The following is a 20,357-nucleotide window of genomic DNA, read 5'->3' as shown; positions in this document are numbered from 1 at the left end:
TTCACTTTTCTGTGGTCAATTTTCCTAATACCATATATGCCTGCCTAATCTACCAGTCAGAATCCATGCCATCCCTTTGGGTGTGCTATAGGTGGTGTTTCAGTCAGAGGACTGCTCATATATCAATTTACCTGCACCGATAGTTCTGTTTAATTTTGGACATTTGGAAATAAATTTTAGAAATTATTTATGTTTGCCCATTTATTTATTTGGTGGTGGCGTTTTATACCTGGGCAGAAGTTGGAGAGGAGACGGAATACTGGGCAAATATTTCCTTAGAATGTGGCTTTCTTGCATTTTGTCTGTATTTGATGTAGGCACTTCTGGAAAGAGGGAAGCAGTCAGGCAATAGCATGAAGGTCTTAGACATGCTTTTCAACAACTGTCTTTTTGGCAACATCTGTTTGATAGGCTGACTTATTCTTATATACACCTTTGGCATCGCCTATGTGTAACAGTAGGTTTTTCCTCTTTGACATACCCAGTGAAGAGAAAAAAAAAGAGGTTTGTCGTAACATTTCAAAGTGAATTGATAATCTTCTTGCCATTTTTTAGATAGTTATGGTGCATAGTTTCATATGGAATAGTCCACGCTTGGAAATTTAACATGGTCACTCATTAAATCAATGAATACTGACTTGATAAAAACTAACTTGGAATTATTGTTAGTAGAAGTTTTTCCCATAGGACCACCATTCCCCTTATGACAGAACTGACCAGAAAAACAGTGATTACCACATATCACATTGACAGTTGTCAATATTAACACTTGAAAATCATACTCAGCCATCTAATAGTTAACCATAAGGCTACAAGGAGTAAAGGTTCACTTCAGTAACCATTATGTTTTAAGTTTCAAGTCAGTGCATCTGTCATTTTTAATTTAAATCTATATTACTTAGCTGTCCAAAACTTTACACACATGTGACATTGTTATCTATCCTTTTTCTTATGGGTAAAAAATAAAGTCACTTAGTGTCTTTACCTCTTTAACTGTGCCAAATATTCTAATGCATATGTTGCTATGAGAATGTTGCCTAAACTTTCTGTTATTTAAAGCTGTGGTCTTTAGTAATAAATCTGAGGAATTATTTAATATATGAGTAATACATTTTACATGCTGCAATAATACAGTGGTATAGCTCATATAATCTCTATAATGGCAGGGAGTATTGTCTGGCTTTTCAAAGCTATGTGTGTCCCCCCAACACCCAGAATAGTGCCTGACATATTACTAGCAACTGACAAATATTGCTGAATGACCAAAAAAAAACCTCATCCTAGTCTTGCATATTAACAACTAAATATGTAACCTCTTGCTTAATACCTGATCTCTTCATTTTTGCTTTTAATTTTTCTTAACCTAGGTCAGTTGTTACTTTTAATTGATACATATTTTAAAACTGTGCAAAATTCTGAAAGTAGTAATATATTGAAAAGATTGAATTTTAATTAAAGACAAGTAAGAATTGAAGCTTTTTAGTGAAATTTTTATGTAGTTTATTTATTGTGATAATTATTTTATCAGGACTCACAAGTATAATAGGATTATTCAAGGTTATAATTTACCAAAATGAATATTAGAGTTATTTTCTGCTGTGTAGAAGATGTGATATCTCAAGGAACTTTGGAAGCACTAATTCAAACACTTAGAACATGGACAGTAAGATCTAAAATATAATCATGTTTGGAATTTTGGTCATTAATTCTTTTTTCAGTTTTTAAAAAAATTATAGTTACAAGTTTCCTATTGTTCAATTTTATTTAAATGGTGAATTCACTTAAACTCATGTGTATATTAAATTCTTGTGTATTCATTGCTGTTTTGTTACACAAATGGCACATGGATAGAGTATTGCTTTGAATTTTGTTATTGTTAGTTCTAACAGAACTGTAATATGAAAGGAAATACAAGATGTGAATATCTGAAGAAGATTGCAAGTATAATCATCTGTCACTCTGGGGCAAAGCTTGAGCTCTAAGCCAAATCAGGAGTGACAGAACCCTTATTGTTGTCTGGTACCTTACATGAAAGGAGTTGGTGGTCTCAGTCCAGTTCCTAGCAGACAGTTACTCCTTAAACAATAGTAACTATAGTATTTGCCAATTCCTGCAGAAACCTAGGACTGAATGGGTATAAAGGTTTAACTACCCCCTCTCTGCTAATCATCCTGCAAGGGGTCAAGATTGACTCACCCCGGGCACAGGGCCACACTGAGAAACTTAGCACTGCCTCTGCCAACGTTGTAGCCATTGTCTGGCGGCACAGGATTTTTAAAGAGGACTTCAGTTAAGCAGGGCAGCAGGACTGGCTGTTCTCCGCTCTTCCCAGGCACAACTCACCAGAAACAAGAATAGACTTAACAGTGACTTAAGAAGGTAGCACTGCTCTTAGGTTGTACTGTCTTCATTCTAAAGATACTGGCAGGCATACTTAAGTTACTGAAGGCATACTTAAGATACTGGCAGGCATGCTTCTGGACACAATGACTTGCAACCCCAAAGTAGCCCTTTTCAGACAAAAGTTTCAGTTTAATATCAAGCGAAGTAATCCACTCTACCTGGCTGTCTCTCCTGAGCTCTTGAGTGATTATTCATTTCCTTCTGGGAGATTCACAACATCACCAATTGTTATTTGACGTATACATTAAAACAGTTGTCTGTGCTTTTATTTTTAAACATTCTGTTTTACAGTTGCTGCACTTCAAATCCTCTTAATGTCCTTGCACATTTGAAAGTTAACCCTCTTCTGTAGATTTTAAGACAGCAATTAATATGTAGAGATTCTGAGAGTAGGTTCAGAGTAAACAGAAAGTAAAACTTATTTAGTCAAATGTTAAATGGATTGTTTTGCTTGCATCCGCAAAACAAAATAAAGGAGAAACTAACGTTTAGCCATTTGTTGTAATGATGGTCTAAGTAGAAATATTCAGTTGTAGAATGCAGAAGGAAATTCTATATCTCTTCTTCTTTCTGCTGATAGAAAGCTGTTATGGCATCTTCAGATCTCACTTTTTTGCCAAATGGTAACAAAATTAGCCACCAGTCTATAAGACTATGCCTCCACACCTCTGCATAATAAGGAATTTTCATTGTCCTTCTATTTATCTTCACTTCTCTATTTTATCTCCTTTTGCTGCCAAGTGTAATTAAGATAATGCCATCACAAAGGTCATGTATCACAGTTGAATAAATAAAATCTGAGGGTAGGGTTAATGAAAGAAAAATAATATATAGAATGAATGGGTTAGTCATTCAAGAGATATTTTCTAATGACTTACAATATAATTAATTGTTCTGGGGATGGTTGCTTTCAAATCAACAGTTCAAAAGCTGTAGCCTCTCTTCTTAAATATTAAGGCTAACCTGATTGTTGTTTTTGTGATTATAATTATTCTCATCATACTTGGTGTAAGATCTCACATCCCAAATTTTTTTGGCTTGATGCCTCACCCTTCTCTAAAGTCACACTTAACTCTTTGTTCACCGAGAGGCCCAGGCTTCACAGTGTTTGGGTCTTCTCTTGCCTCTGACAGGATTTGTCCCCTGTCAACTTCCACTCATCTTTCAGAACCCAGTTTACAGATTACTTCTTCAGGACAGTCATCCTGTTTACTCAAGACTCATTAACTCTCCCCTCTGAGAATTATCCTTCTTTACAAAGCATTTATAACTAAATGGTTATCTATGTGATTGATTTACATAAAGTTTGTCTTCCCCATTTAACTTTAGTCTCTGTGAGTGTCATCACCACGACTGTCTCCTTCTTGTTGGCCTTCCCAGTGCTTGGCATTAAATGATGTAATAACAATGAATAAGGAATCTGAGTTTACAAATCCTCCTGAAGGAAAAAGACAACAAATGCTTTGAGAGTTGCAGAGAGGGAGTGTTTTTGTGGCTGGGAGGATCTGAACTGACATTTGAATCTTGTTAGTTCAAATGGCCTTGAGGGATCCTAGCTGGAGCCCCTCCTGGCAAAATCTAGTGGGAAGAGTATTCCCCAGGAAGGAAGAATCTTGGTAAACAAGTTGGATTGAATTCACTGATCAGGACTCTCAGTGATGTTTTTTGTTTGTTTGTTTTTATTAGAATTGTATTTTCACTAAGATAGTTTGCTACCAGGCATAATATCTGGAATATACTTACAATTTTTTCCTTGCTATTCTTTAAAATATTTTGTTGGTAAATTTTTTTCTCTTATTACTATCAAATTTTAATTTGCCTTTTCTCCTACCATTCTATTTTCTCTACTGTTTGCTTCCATCATTGGAGAAGTTCATTCAGAGTGGAAGTAGCCCAAGGAGAGAGAGAACAAGTAGAACTCTGCTTACATGTTCTGTGAAGGGAAGGGAGAGTGGGCTGTAAACTGAGAACCCACAGAGACCTGCCTGCCCTTCCTCTTGGAAGGAAGCTCTGGACAAAATTGAGGAGGAGGCAGGGTTTATCTTTAAACCTTTTAAATTCTTCTGCCTTATTTCTATTTGTTGAAATGCACTACATTCATAAAACTGTGTTCTTTTTTTTTTTTTAATTGAAAAATGTTTCAGAGGCTTTGTGTTTCTGATCTACTTCAGTTTAATTATCTGTTACACAGAGATGGTAATTCTCTAACTCGTGGTAGTTGGTGCTGGCATTAATGAAGTTATTAATTAATTGATGATCATTGCAGAATATACTTGTCAGGACATTTGTTCTCCATAGCTCCATGTTGGTATGGCCACAGCATGGGTTATGATAGCACTTAAACTAATCTTGAACTTTGATATTCCCATCTATGTGACTTTTGGTGCTAATCCTATCTTACTTTTTTCTCCTTGTGCCCTTCTGGTACTGCTTGCTTTCTTCCATAGATTTAGTTAACCTGTTAAACACTAAAGTGACCAATTCTTATAACCTTTGCTCCTTGAAATTCTATCATTACCTTGCTTATCCCAAGTCCTAACTTCTGTCATTTACTCTTTGCCTCATGTTATGGAACATTGTTGGAAAAACTTTCAATACCATGCCATCTGCTCCAAATCATGCCTATTAACCTCATATTTCCCTCCTGTTGGTGTCCTGTGTGTTTTTCTTTCTAAAATCTCTCAAGCTGAGCCCGCAACTTTATTGAGTTAGTCTCATTCAGGAGCGAAATGTCATGTATCACGCACAGGGCATATTCTTTAAGAGGTGGGGAGTCTTGTCTCTTTCTCTTTTTTTTTAAGTTCTGTGGTCTTGAGAAAGTTATCTGCTATATAAAGCTTTTTCCTTTCAAATAAGAATGATTGGATTATAAGTTTGTTGTGAGGACTAATGTAAAGTGCTTGAGACAGCTTGGCAAGTAGTTGTGACCTCTAATATTAGCTGGTTTTGATGCCATTTTCACATAATTGTAGATATATTTAACTATACTTCAAACTGACGTATAAAACATGAAAATAGAACTGTTTCTGGTTTCTTCCTCACCAGTTCATTTACTGAGGTAATGGTTTCCACACGTTTGTGGTCATATACTACTCTGTTTTTGATAACCAAATCTTAAAAAGTATGAAATATATATTTATGGCTTCCCTGGTAGCTCAGACGGTAAAGAATCCGCCTGTGATGCTGAAGACCTGGATTCAATCCCTGGGTTTGGAAGATCCCCTGAAGGAGGAAATGGCAACCCACACTAGTATTCTTGCGTGGAAACTCCCCATGGACAGAGGAGTCTAGGGGTCTATAGTCTGTGGTGTCGCAGAGTCAGATACGACTGAGCGACTAAGCATAGTACATATATTTATACTCCTCCATAAATATTTCTATCATCAAATTGCAAAAATAGACATACACAAAAATACATACACAAAATACATACATACACAAAAATAGACATTAAATAATGAGAAAAAGTCAGGTTTTTTAAATATCTTATAAACTTGCTAGCTTCTTTCCGTTATTTATTAATATCTAAAGTTGTAGAGATTCTTAAGGCACAGTTCAGAGCTACTAAAATGTATCTGTATTTCCATTTCAAAGTTATCTTCTTCATGTTTTCAAATATTTTTTCTGATTGTTATTATATGTGGTTAGGTAGTCATTATTTTCAGTCTTGCAATATAGCTGAGGAAGAGCTTATGCTAGAACTAGGAGAAGTTTCATTTCTGCTAGTTTCTTATCCATATTCTATTACTAGTACTTTCTTTTAATCTGTATTTATCTTGTGGGGAAAACTTAATTTAGTAGTCAGTTTTGTGAAGCTTATATTAACTAAAACCTGATGGAAAATGTGTAAATGTGCTTATCCAGTGGTATCAACTCTAATGCATCACCAAACATTGAAAAGGAACAGTAACAACAACGAAATGCCACTCCTGGCAAATCCACTACAGTATAGAACCATCACCTTCCCAGGAACATCTCAAGTGCTGTACGCAACATACAACCATGTGAAGTCCCTGGTATGAAACCATACGTACATATTATCAAGCTTAGTTTTTTTCTCTTTTTGCTTTATAACAAATTCTAATACATGGAAGTTCAATGATTTACTTCCCTTCTCTCATCTGGTCCTCTTGTGGTGGGGTGTAAACCCATTACTTTGTGGATATTTCTGCTCCACAGTACTGCCAGTTTAATTTTCTTGTGGATATATTTGATAATACTTTTCCTCTCCTAAGTCTATTTAATGGCTTTTCATCATACAGTGAATAAAATCCAAACTCTTTAGCCTTTTAATGAAGAGCTTGCTTGATTTGGCTGTAGCCTGCCTTTCCAGTCTCATCCAGTGCTCAACCAACCTCACTTACTCTGTGTTCTGGCCAAACCAAGCTGTGCCCTTCTCAAATGTGGCTCCTTCTTTTTCCATTCTTTCATAGGTCAGGTTTCTCAGGGGAAAAATTAAGAGAGACTCTGAGATGAAGATTTGCTTGTTAAAAGTTTATTTGGGCTTGCCATTGGGAAAAACACCTGGGTGGGGAGAACCAGGGGGTCACCACCAACCTCTCCCTTGGCCCCTTTCCATAGGGAGCTTGGGGGCTGGAATGGCTCCTCTGAGTGGGTCTGCATTGAGAAAGGAAGAGCAGACCTTTTTGCACTGGTGTGGACTTCCTGCCTTGGAGTGTAAGCTGCCCTCAGGGAAGTTGAGCGCCACACTATTCACGGCATATATTTTCCACTGTTTCTAGAATGTGCCCTCTACCCAGAATTCCTTCTGTGACCATCGATATTGGTCTGATTCTTTGAGGCCGAGCTCATATTCCTCTTGATTCATGAACTCTGTCCTCTTCCACTAACTCAAAGTAGACCTGTCTCTTCTTTTAAAGCCTAACATTTTTTTTCTGATTGCATACATTTGTTTATTTATTTCATTTTTAATTACTTACTATGTGAATTAATTGCACATTACTTACATTAAGTGGTCAGTTAATGAATGGACTCACAGTACTCAAATAGTTTATACTCATTGGGCAGCTTTATTACAGCAAATAGAGCAATAGCCGGAGAAGGGTATGCCCTGAATGGGGCCTGGAAACTCAGACTCTGGCTTCTTTGTTTTCCCACTGCTGGGTCTCATGGGATGCCCCTTATTTCAAGGTCTTGAACCACCACCAGTGTGAAAGTGAAGCATCTTGGTATAGGAAGCCCACAGGCTGCTGATGGTCAGGTTCTCTTACAGTGAGCTTCCCGAAAGCACATTTCAGTTGCATGGCCAGGCTTGGCTTTTGAAAACTGTCACACTCCACTGAAACCAGATGTTGCTAAATGAAAGTTTATGACATTATTATTACGAAATGCAACTCTTAAATCCCATTATTATTACTAAGTGCTGTTACAAGGCTAATATGTTCTGACCTCAAAATAACTTACAGATTCATAGATACAAAACATTATGTTTTCTTTAGTTAATACAGTCAGTCTTCATTATTCCTGGATCTGTATTACAGTTTGCCTGTTCACTAATTTTTTTTTTAAACCCTAAAGTCAATACTCAAAGTGCTTTTGCAGTCATTCACAGACATGAGCAAAGCAGCAAAAAATGTGAGTCACCACATGAACACACTTCCTGCTGAGATTGAGCAAGGTGATGATCTGACTTCTTGCTTCAGCTCCCACACAGAGAGGAACAGAGCATGGAGACAGTAGAAAGTGCACTGCAGTGCAAGAAGCTCCAGCTCTGGGGTCAGGTAGAGGGGATTTGAATCCAAACTCTGACATCTGTTAATTAGGTGCATGCATGCTCAGTTGCTTTAGTCGTGTCCGACTCTGTGCAACTCTATGTAGCCTGCCAGGCTCCTCTATCCCTGGGATTCTCAAGGCAGGAATACTGGAGTGGGTTGCCATGCCCTCTTTCAGGGGATCTTCCTGACCCAGGGATCAACCCACATCTCCTGCATTACAAGGGGATTCTTTACCCACTGAGCCACCTGGGAAGCCCATTAGTGAAGTGGCTTCAGACAAGTCACTAAACACTTTTGAGTTTTGTTTTCTCTTTTGTAAAATAAAGAAAATAGAATCTACCAGGATGAATTCATTCATAACAATGTGAAATATGTATATAAGTATATATATGTGTGAAGTATAAAGTGAACGTCTCTCAGTCATGTCTGACTCTCTGTGACCCCATGGACTGCATAGTCCATGGAATTCTCCAGGCCAGAATACTGGAGTGGGTAGCCTTTCCCTTCTCCAGGGGATCTTCCCAACCCAGGGATCAAACCCAGGTCTCCTGCATTGCAGGCAGATTCTTTACCAGCTGAGCCACAAGGGAAGCCCAAGAATACTGGAGTGGATAGCCTATCTTTTTTCGAGCGGATCTTCTCTACCTAGGAATCAAACTGGGGTCTCCTGTATCACAGGCAGATTCTTTACCAACTGAGCTATGAGGGAAGCCCATATATACACGTATATATACATGAGCCACCAGGGAAGCCCCATACACACACACACACACATACACACACAGATCCATTTTCTTTGACTGATGGATCCATATTTCCCAATTCAGTGTTTGCAGTGACTTTATGGCATGTAACTATGGTGAATAACAACCATTGGTTTTGTAGCACTGATCAAACTTTAAGCAGCTTGGTAATAAGTGTGTAGTCAGTCCAGATCATTTGCAACCTATGCCTACACTTGGTAAAGGATTTTCACATAGATTTTATGATGGATATAAAAATAACCCAAAATTCTTGCCCCTGAATAAAAAAATCAGTAGGAGGGGTTGGATTGAACAAATGAAAACAATCAGTAAAAACAAAGTAAGATAGAAAATATATAGGTAATATTAAAAATAAGACATAATAGGCTACGTAAAGTTAGAAGTTGGAGACACCTTCCTGGGTTCCAACTCCCTGTAATCATATGTTTACTGAACACATGTCACATTACAACCTGCAGTAGAGCCATTTTTAATGTGACATTTCTTTTCAATATTGTAGCTACTTGGAAACAATTAGTAGGCTGTTCTTATCTTTAAATTCTTGTAAGATTTAGCACAACAGCATATGTAACATAGATACCCAATAAATGTTTGTCGAGTAAAGAAAGAATTGGATGAATGTGTCCACCCACTGTGAATATTTGGTGTCCTAGAAATTTCTCTGTATTCTTTCTAGCATCATCTCTGATCGGGGTCACTCAGGAACAAACTAGTTAATGGACCAGGTGTTGTGATAAATTAATGCAGGAGATAATATATTCCCATTTTTGATGTTTTTTTTAATGTTATTTATTTTGTTTTGTTATTTTTGTTATTTTATTTTGTTTTATTTTTGTAGTCCCTTTGGAATTGCACATGCCTTAACCCAAAGAGGAATAACGGAGGAATCTGTGAGCTAGTTATCCTCACCTACTAAAAACTCAGAGGAAAGCTAGTCCGGTGTGGATTGATAAGTTCGTCTCCTTGCTTGGACTGCTGAATAAGGATTTTCTGACCTCATTATTTTAACGTAAAATCAATATTTATTATGAAATACTTCAAACATGCAGAAAAATGCAGAGAATTCCTCAACGAAGGTGTGTGTGCACACACGTATGTATTCACATGTGTGTATATACACGTCACCCAACACGATAAAATCTTAGATTTTTAGAACTTGCTGTAGTTAACTGTGGTCTTTTAAGGCCCCATCACAGGTTATCATTCATAGTTCCAATTAATCAATTAATAGCATTAATTTTTAAAAAATTTTTATTGGAGGCTAATTATTTTGCAATATTATATTGGTTGGTTTTGCCATACATTGACAGGAATCCGCCCCGGGTGTACATGAGTTCCCCCTCCCGAATCCCCCTCCCACCTCTCTCCTCCCCTTATCCTCCCTCTGGGTCATCCCCGCATACCAGCCCCAAGCATCCTGTAACATGCATCGACCCTGAACTGGCGATTCGTTTGACATATGATAATATACATGTTTCAATGCCATTCTCCCAAACCATCCCACCCTCACCCTCTCCCATAGAGTCCCAAAGACTGTTCTATACATCTGTGTTTCTTGCTGTCTCGTATACAGGGTTCTCATTTGCATCTTTCTAAATTCTATATGCTTTAGTATATTGTATTGGTGTTTTTCTTTCTGGCTTACTTCACTCTGTATAATAGGCTCTAGTTTCATCCACCTCATTAGAACTGATTCAAATGCATTCTTTTTAATGGCTGAGTAATACTCCATTGTGTATATGTACCAAAGCTTTCTTATCCATTCGTCTGCTTCCATGTCCTGGCTATTATAAACAATGCTGCAGTGAATATTGGAGTACATGTGACTCTTTCCATTCTGGTGTCCTCGGTGTGTATGCCCAGGAGTGCGATTGCTGGATCATATGCAGTTCTATTTCCAGTTTTTTAAGGAATCTCCACACTGTTCTCCATAGTGGCTGTACTAGTTTGCATTCCCACCAACAGTGTACGAGGGTTCCCTTCTCTCCACACCCTCTCCAGCATTTATTGCATGGAGACTTTTGGATAGCAGCCATTCTGACTGGTGTGAAATGGTATCTCATTGTGGTTTTGATTTGCATTTCTCTGATTATGAGGGATGTTGAGCATTTTTTCATGTGTTTGTTAGCCATCTTTATGTCTTCTTTGGAGAAATGTCTGTTTAGTTCTTTGGCCCATTTTTTGATTGGGTCATTTATTTTTCTGGAATTGAGCTGCAGGAGCTGCTTGTATATTTTGGAGATTAATCCTTTGTCAGTTGCTTCATTTGCTATTATTTTCTCCCATTCTGAAGGCTGTCTTTTCACCTTGCTTATAGTTTCCTTTGCTGTGCAGAAGCTTTTGATTTTAATTAGGTCCCATTTGTTGATTTTTGCCTTTATTTCCAATATTCTGGGAGGTGGGTCTTGGAGGATCCTGCTGTGATTTATGTCGGAGAGTGTTTTGCCTACGTTCTCCTCTTGGAATTTTATAGTTTCTGGTCTTACATTTAGCTCTCTAATCCATTTTGAGTTTATTTTGGTGTATGGTGTTAGGAAGTGTTCTAGTTTCATTCTTTTATGAGTGGCTGACCAGTTTTCCCAGCACCACTTGTTAAAGAGACTGTCTTTTCTCCATTTTATATTCTTGCCTCCTTTGTCAAAGATAAGGTGTCCATAGGTGCGTGGCTTTATCTCTGGGCTTTCTATTTTGTTCCATTGATCTATATTTCTGTCTTTATGCCAGTACCATACTGTCTTGATGACTGTGGCTTTGTAGTAGAGCCAGAAGTCCGGCAGGTTGATTCCCCCAGTTTCATTTTTCTTCCTCAAGATTACTTTGGCTATTTGAGGTTTTTTGTATTTCCATACAAATTGTGAGATTATTTGTTTTAGTTCTGTGAAAAATATCTTTGGTAGCTTGATAGGGATTGCATTGAATGTATAAATTACTTTGGGTAGTATACTCATTTTTACAATATTTATTCTTCCAATCCACGAACACAGTATATTTCTCCATCTATTAGTGACCTCTTTGATTACTTTCACTAGTGTTTTATAGTTTTCTATGTACAAGTCTTTTGTTTCCTTAGGTAGATATATTCCTAAGTATTTAATTCTTTTTGTTGTAATAGTGAATGGAATAGTTTCCTTAATTTCTCTTTCTATTTTCTCATTATTAGTGTATAGGAATGCAAGTGATTTCTGTGTGTTGATTTTATATCCTGCAACTTTACTGTATTCATTGATTAGCTCTAGTAGTTTTCTGTTAGAGTCTTTAGGGTTTTCTGTGTAGAGGATCATGTCATCAGCAAACAGTGAAAGTTTTACTTCTTCTTTTCCAATTTGGATTCCTTTTATGTCTTTTTCTGCTCTGATTGCTGTAGCCAAAACTTCCAGCACTATGTTGAATAGTAGTGGTGAGAGTGGGTACCCTTTTCTTGTTCCTGACTTTAGGGGAAATGCTTTCAGTTTTTCACCATTGAGGATAATGTTTGCTGTGGGTTTGTCATATATAGCTTTTATTATGTTGAGATATGTCCCTTCTATTCCCACTTTCTGGAGGGTTTTTATCATAAATGGATGTTGAATTTTGTCGAAGGCTTTCTCTGCATCTATTGAGATAATTATATGATTTTTATGTTTCAGTTTGTTAATGTGGTGTATTACGTTGATTGATTTGCGGATATTGAAGAATTCTTGCATTCCTGGGATAAAGCCCACTTGGTCATGATGTATGATCTTCTTAATATGCTGTTGGATTCTGATTGCTAGAATTTTGTTAAGGATTTTTGCATCTATGTTCATCAGTGATATTGGCCTGTAGTTTTCTTTTTTTGTAGGATCTTTACCAGGTTTTGGGTTTAGGGTAATGGTGGCCTCATAGAATGAGTTTGGGAGTTTCCCTTCCTCAGCAATTTTCTGGAAGAATTTGAGTAGAATAGGTGTTAGCTCTTCTCTAAATTTTTGGTAGAATTCAGCTGTGAAGCCTTCTGGACCTGGGCTTTTGTTTGCTGGAATATTTCTGATTACAGCCTCTAGTTCCGTGCTTGTGATGGGTCTGTTCAGATTTTCTATTTCTTCCTGGTTCAGTTTTGGAAAGTTGTACTTTTCTAGGAATTTGTCCATTTCTTCCAGGTTATTCATTTTATTATCATATAATTGCTGATAGTATTCTCTAATAATCCTTTGTATTTCTGTGTTGTCGGTTGTGATCTCTCCATTTTCATTTCTAATTTTATTGATTTGATTCTTCTCCCTTTGTTTCTTGATGTGTCTGGCTAGTGGTTTGTCAATTTTATTTACCTTCTCAAAGAACCAGCTTTTGGCTTTGTTGATTTTTGCTATGGTCTCTTTTGTTTCTTTTGCATTTATCTCTGCCCTAATTTTTACGATTTCTTTCCTTCTTCTAACCCTGGGGTTGTTCATTTCTTCCTTTTTTAGTTGCTTTAGATGTCGGGTTAGGTTATTTAGTTGACTTTTTTCTTGTTTCTTGAGGTGTGCCTGTATTGCTATGAACTTGCCCCTTAGCACTGCTTTTACAGTGTCCCAGAGGTTTTGGGTTGTTGTGTTTTCATTTTCATTCATTTCTATGCATATTTTGATTTCTCTTTTGATTTCTTCTATGATTTGTTCATTATTTAGCAGCGTGTTGTTCAGCCTCCATATGTTGGCATTTTTAATGGTTTTTCTCCCATAATTGAGATCTAATCTTACTGCATTGTGGTCAGAAAAGATGCTTGGAATGATCTATCCTGGAAAAGGTTCCGTGTGCACTTGAGAAAAAGGTGAAATTCATTGTTTTGGGGTGAAATGTCCTATAGATATCTATTAGGTCTAACTGGTCTATTGTTTCATTTAAAGTTTGTGCTTCCTTGTTAATTTTCTGTTTAGTTGATCTATCCATAGATGTAAGTGGGGTATTAAAATCTCCCACTATTATTGCATTATTGTTAATTTCCCCTTTCATACTTGTTAGTAATTGTCTTACATATTGCAGTGCTCCTATGTTGGGTGCGTAAATATTTACAATTTTTATATCTTCTTCTTGGATCGATCCTTTGATCATTATGTAGTTTCCTTCTTTGTCTCTTTTCACAGCCTTTGTTTTAAAGTCTATTTTATCTGATGTGAGTATTGCTACCCCTGCTTTCTTTTGGTCTCTGTTTGTGTGGAATATCTTTTTCCAGCCCTTCACTTTCAGTCTGTATGTGTCCCTCGTTTTGAGGTGGGTCTCTTGTAGACAACATATATGGGGTTCTTGTTTTTGTATCCATTCAGCCAGCCTTTGTCTTTTGGTTGGGGCATTCAACCCATTTACGTTTAAGGCAATTATTGATAAATATGATCCCGTTGCCATTTTCTTTATTGCTTTGGGTTCGAGTTTATACACCCTATCTGTGTTTCCTGTCTAAAGAAGATCCTTTAGCATTTGTTGAAGAGCTGGTTTGGTGATGCTGAATTCTCTCAGCTTTTGCTTGTTTGTAAAGCTTTTGATTTCTCCTTCATATTTGAATGAGATCCTTGCTGGGTTCAGTAATCTGGGCTGTAGGTTATTTTCTTTCATCACTTTAAGTATGTCTTGCCATTCCCTCCTGGCCTGAAGAGTTTCTGTTGAAAGATCAGCTGTTATCCTTATGGGAATCCCCTTGTGTGTCATTTGCTGCTTTTCCCTTGCTGCTTTTAATATTTGTTCTTTGTGTTTGATCTTTGTTAATTTGATTAATATGTGTCTTGGAGTATTTCGCCTTGGGTTTATCCTGTTGGGGACTCTCTGGGTTTCTTGGACTTGGGTGATTATTTCTTTCCCCATTTTAGGGAAGTTTTCAACTATTATCTCCTCAAGTATTCTCTCATGGTCTTTTTTTTTTTTTTTGTCTTCTTCTTCTGGGACTCCTATGATTCGAATGTTGGAGCGTTTAACATTGTCGCAGAGGTCTCTAATAGTTTCCTCATTTCTTTTAATTCGTTTTTCTTTTTTCCTCTCTGTTTCATTTATTTCTACAATTCTATCTTCTAGCTTGCTTATCCTGTCTTCTGCCTCTGTTATTCTACTGTTTGTTCCCTCCAGATTGTTTCTGATCTCATCTATTGCATTATTCATTGTATATTGACTCTTTTATTTCCTCTAAGTCCTTATTAAACCTTTCTTCCATCTTCTCAATCCTTTTCTCCAGGTTATTTATCTGTAACTCCATTTTGCTTTCAAGATTTTGAATCATTTTCACCATCAAAATTCAAAATTCTTTACCAGGTAGATTCCCTAAATCTTCCTCTTTTGTTTGTGTTGGTGGGCATTTATCTTGTTCCTTTACTTGCTGGGTATTTATCTGCCTCTTCATCTTGCTTATATTGCTTTGCTTGGGGTGGCCTATCCCTTTTCTGGCAGTTTGTGGAGTTCTCTTTATTATGTAGTTTCCTCGCTGTGTGTGGGTTTGGATGGGTGACTTGTCAAGATTCCCTGGTTAGGGAAGCTTGTGTCGGTGTTCTGGTGGGTGGAGCTGGATTTCTTCTCTCTGGAGTGCAATGAAGTGTCCAGTAATGAGTTATGAGATGTCAGTGGGTTTGGAGTGACTTTGGGCAGCCTGTATATTGAAGCTCAGGGCTATTTTCCTGTGTTGCTGGAGAATTTGCATGGTATGTCTTGCTCTGGAATTTGTTGACCCTTGGGTGGTGCTTGGTTTTAGTGTAGGTATGGAGACGTTTGATGAGCTCCTATCGATTAATGTTCCCTGGAGTCAGGAGTTCTCTGGTGTTCTCAGGATTAGTACTGTATTTCTTGTAGACCCCTAGAGCATCAATATGTCATCCAAATCAGGATGCTTCTTATATTTCTCCACAGTTTCAACAGTCATTGTAAATTTCTGTGGAGTCATAAAGTACATTATGATTTTACCACAAATATAAATCTCCAAGGTTCAGCATTTTATTACAAATTTGGCAATGTTTTTTCTCCCCACCATGTTTCCTTAGTTCCTTCTCAGCCTCTTGTTTCCAGACGTCCTCACGCAACTGTCTGGGGTGACAGGAGCGTCCACACCTGCGGGGAGCGAGCTTGCAGCTCCCACTTCTCGGACTTCAACTCCGGGGCCGCTGAGGTAGGCAGCCCCAAGCCCGGGATCAGCAGCCCACCGCAGTCTCCAGGGTCCAGCAGCCTCTCAATAGCATTAATTAATTGCTAGAACTAATTTCATATCCTTTTCTTCTTACCCATGGATAATAAATCATGTGTTATTACATATTCATCCATCTGTGAATAATGTATAGTTTTGTTTCACATATTTTAAGCTTTATTTAATAACATTTTATTGTATCTAATCTTTGTTCAAAATTTTAAGATTTATTCATGTTGATATTAGGTCTATGTTCTTTATTTTCACTGAAGTGTAGAATTTTAATTTGTGAATATATCATAGTTCATCTGTCAATATCCATTAATGGACGTTTGTACTATTATAAAGTTGGGCTTTTTTTGGTTACTCATCATTATTTTAAAATGATCTTGTATAAATGCATATGAACATCCATTCAATGTAAGGTTAAAAAAGGTGAAAAAAAGGTAACAAAATCTTGCAAACCTGTCCAGCCACTATGGAGAACAAACTGGGAAGAGAACTTAAAAAACTGGGAATAGAACTGCCATATGACCCAGTAGTCCCACTACTGGGCATACATCATGAGGAAACCAGAATTGAAAGAGACACATCTACCCCAATGTTCATTGAAGTGCTATTTACAATAGCTGTTTACAATATTTACAATGGAAGCAACTTAGAGGTCCATTGGCAGATGAATGGATAAGGAAGTTGTGGTTCATATACACAATGTAGTATTAGTTGTAAAAAGGAAAACATTTGAATCAGTTCTAATGAGGTGGATGAAACTGGAGCATATTATACAGAGTGAAGTAAGTCAGAAAGAGAAAGAAAAATACTGTGTATTAGCTCATATATATGGAATTTAGAAAGATGACAATAACGATACTTCATGCAGAGCAGCAAGGAGACAGACATGTGAAGAACAGATTTTTGGACTTGGTGGGAGAAGGCAGGGGTGGGGCGATTTGAGAGACTAGCACTGAAGCATGTACACTACCATATGTAAAATAGATGGCCAGTACAAGTGAATGCACGAACCAGGGCACCTAAAGCTAGTGCTCTGGGACAACCCAGAGGGACAGGGTGAGGAGGAAAGTGGGAGGGGGTTCAGGATGGGAGGAACACATGTCTGCTTGTGACTGATTCATGTTGATGAATGGCAAAAATCATCACAATACTGTAAAGTGATTATCCTCTGATTAAATAATTTTTTAAAAAGTCATTTAAAAAGGTAACAAAATCCAAAGTTCCAATAAGAACAGGGTAAGCATTTAAATTTCTGTTTCTATGAAATTGTCAGAGAATTTACTTGGAGTCTATCTTCTGAAGGAACATAAAACACTTTTACAATTCAATTTTAAAGGCACTAGGATCAATTTTTTAAAAAGTGTTAATTGTGAAGTTAGAGACTGTATCTAGTATAATGATCAAGAGGATGGCCTTTAAATTAGATGCCAGTGGGCTCCTGGATATGCTATTGATTACCTGAGAGCCAGGGCCAAGGCACTTAACCTCTTTAAGTCTCAATACCTTGTGAGTAAAAAGGGAATAACTGTTGAACCCAGTTTATAGGGTTGTTGTAAATGAAGTATAAAGGTTTAAAAGCTAAGGGTTTGGCATATACCACGGAAACAGCAATAAATAGGAAAAATTTCCTAACAACAAATTTGAGGGTCTGTATTTTGGTGTTCACGCACACACCCACACCCCTTCCCCGCCCCCACACACACAGCTTCTCTGGTGGCTCAGGCAGTAAAGGAGACCCGGGTTCTATCCCTGGGTCAGGAAGATTCCCTGGAGAAGGGAATGGCTACCCACTTCAGTATTCTTGCCTGGAGAATCCCATGGACAGAGGAGCCTGGTGGGCTACACAGTCTATGTGGTCGCAAAGAGTTGGACATGAGTGAGCAACTAACACACACACACACGTTTAAATTTTCAGTTATTTAACTAGTCATATTTGTACATTGCACTTGGGCAACTGTTATTATAACAGTGACCTCTGAAAACTATTTAGGGTCCATACTATAATTCTCTGTATAGGTCAGCCCATGTATAATGGGATGTTTTTAGATGTTAGAATTTGAAAACACCATGGCATGCAAAATTCTCATCCTCGACAATTTGTGTTAAAGTAGCACATTAGTGGGAAACAGCAGCCCTTTTATTTTTAACACAGTTAAGGATTTGTGAGCATGAAAATGAGAGTTATTTTGTTAGGAACCAAACAAGTACTTTTTTATTATTGATGAGTGTGTAAGTGTGTAAAGAATATTTGAAAATCACTATTGAAGATTAGGCTGTATAAAATATGGTGTTGAAGACTTTTAAATCCTCACCACAGGTTCTCTACTTTGGGTTTCAGAAATGCTGCATTTTAACACCAAAATGTGACCAGGAAAGACCTAGTTAGGTTTAAGACCAAAATGTGATCAGAAAAGACCTAATTGCGGCCCACCACAATTCTGTGCAAGAATGAGCATTACATACTCAACAGAAATGAGTTTCTGTAGCTAAATCTTCAACAGATGCTGGAGTTCTGGCACAGAAATGGGGTGGTCAAGCCTGACTTTTGTATGTTAATATGCTTTCGCAGCAAAGGTATGCGAATTAACACAGACTGAGATATTCTTGAAGAAAGACATTTATCTCCTTATTGCCATCTGTGATGAATTGTTCAGAGCTAAAGGAACACCAGGCTTGAATCAAATCTCCTGCTGCCCTATATAGTTTTCACAATCTCCTTTTCAATAACACAGAGTCAGGGCAGACTCACTGCCAGACCAGCACTTCTTCAGGAATTTTCCCATAAAATGACAGGATAGAACCATCTATAATACAAATCAACACCATTGTTTTCAAACTAAACACTCTAAAAAGTTGCTTGAGCAAGAAAAGACAAATTTGCCCAGTTGTTTGATATTTTGCAGTTAACATAAGGTACACTGTGAAGTGCATGGCACTGAATGTTACATTTTATTCTGATGTGTCTTAAGTTGAACTGGGTAAACAGTGTGAGATGTTTGATTAGTGTCAATATGTAGGATGTTATGATTAGGTATGGTTGTTCTTTTAAACTACCACATTCTTTTTTGTATTGTTCCTTTGATCTCTGTCAGATAGTAAGAACATTTCTAATTTAAAATATATTGACTTTGACTCAAAAATTCGTTTTCTTGTTGCAAATTTACTGATATCTGAAATATATAGTTTATGTCTCCTGCATTGGCAGGTGGGTTCTTGACTACTGAGCCACCAGGGAAGCCCTAAAATATATAACTAGATGGTTAAAAAATCTGCAAAATGATGATGCCAACTTCTGTCTCTTTTCTAAGTTGTGTCTAAAGTGAAGAAGAACTGGAGTCTCTTGATGAAAGTGATGAAATTTGTGTTTTAAATTCTTTAATCTTAATTGAAGGTGAAGGAACTGTAGCCAATGACTTTGTGTATACTTTTGAGAAATAGCAAGGAGACTGACCTTATAAGGTTCAGTTCAGTTCAGTTGCTCAGTCATATCCGACCCTTTGTGACCCCATGAACTGCAGCACCCAGGCCTCCCTGTCCATCACCAACTCCTGGAGTCCACCCAAGCCCATGTCCATCGAGTCGGTGATGCTATCCAACAGTCTCATCCTCTGCCGTCCCCTTCTCCTCCTGCCCTCAATCTTTCCCTGCATCAGGGTCTTTTCCAGTGAATCAGCTCTTTGCATCAGGTGGTCAAAGTATTGGAGTTTCAGCTTCAACATCAGTCCTTCCAATGAACACCCAGGATTGATCTCCTTTAGGATGGACTGGTTGGATCTTCTTTCAGTCCAAGGGACTCTCAAGAGTCTTCTCCAACACCACAGTTCAAAAGCATCAATTCTTCAGCGCTCAACTTTCTTTATAGTCCAACTCTCACATCCATACATGACCACTGGAAAAACCATAGCCTTGACCTTTGTTGGCAAAGTAATGTCTCTGCTTTTTAATATGCTGTCTAGGTTGGTCATAACTTTCCTTCAAGGAGTAAGCGTCTTTTAATTTCCTGGCTGCAGTCACCATCTGCAGTGATTTTGGAGCCCCCCAAAATAAAGTCAACCACTGTTTCCACTGTTTTCCTTGTTTCCCCGTCTGTTTGCCATGAAGTGATGGGACTGGATGCCATGATCTTAGTTTTCTGAATGTTGAGCTTTAAGCTTAAGCTTTAAGAGCTTTAAGCTCTCCTCTTTCACTTTCATCAAGAGACTCTTTAGTTCTTCTTCACTTTCTGCCATAAGGTTGGTGTCATCTGCATATCTGAGGATATTGATATTTCTCCCAGCAATCTTGATTCCAGCTTGTGCTTCCTCCAGCCCAGCGTTTCTCGTGATGTACTCTGCATATTAGTTAAATAAGCAG

At 37.6% G+C, this 20,357-nt stretch overlaps 1 protein-coding gene across 1 annotated transcript in view; it reads left to right on the top strand.

The window, feature by feature from the left end:
• The window catches only part of LOC148778830 (neuroligin-1-like), a 268,159-nt gene that overhangs the window by 4,730 nt on the left and 243,072 nt on the right, over window positions 1–20,357 (top strand). The window lies entirely within an intron of this gene.

This window comes from Moschus berezovskii, chromosome 1, assembly GCF_049115385.1.
Source record: "Moschus berezovskii isolate FMDL1 chromosome 1, NW_MosBer_1.0, whole genome shotgun sequence".
Classification (NCBI taxonomy): Eukaryota; Metazoa; Chordata; class Mammalia; order Artiodactyla; family Moschidae; genus Moschus; species Moschus berezovskii.
The sequence above is the reverse complement of the archived record's forward strand: the minus strand, read 5'-3'. Positions and strand labels throughout refer to the sequence as shown.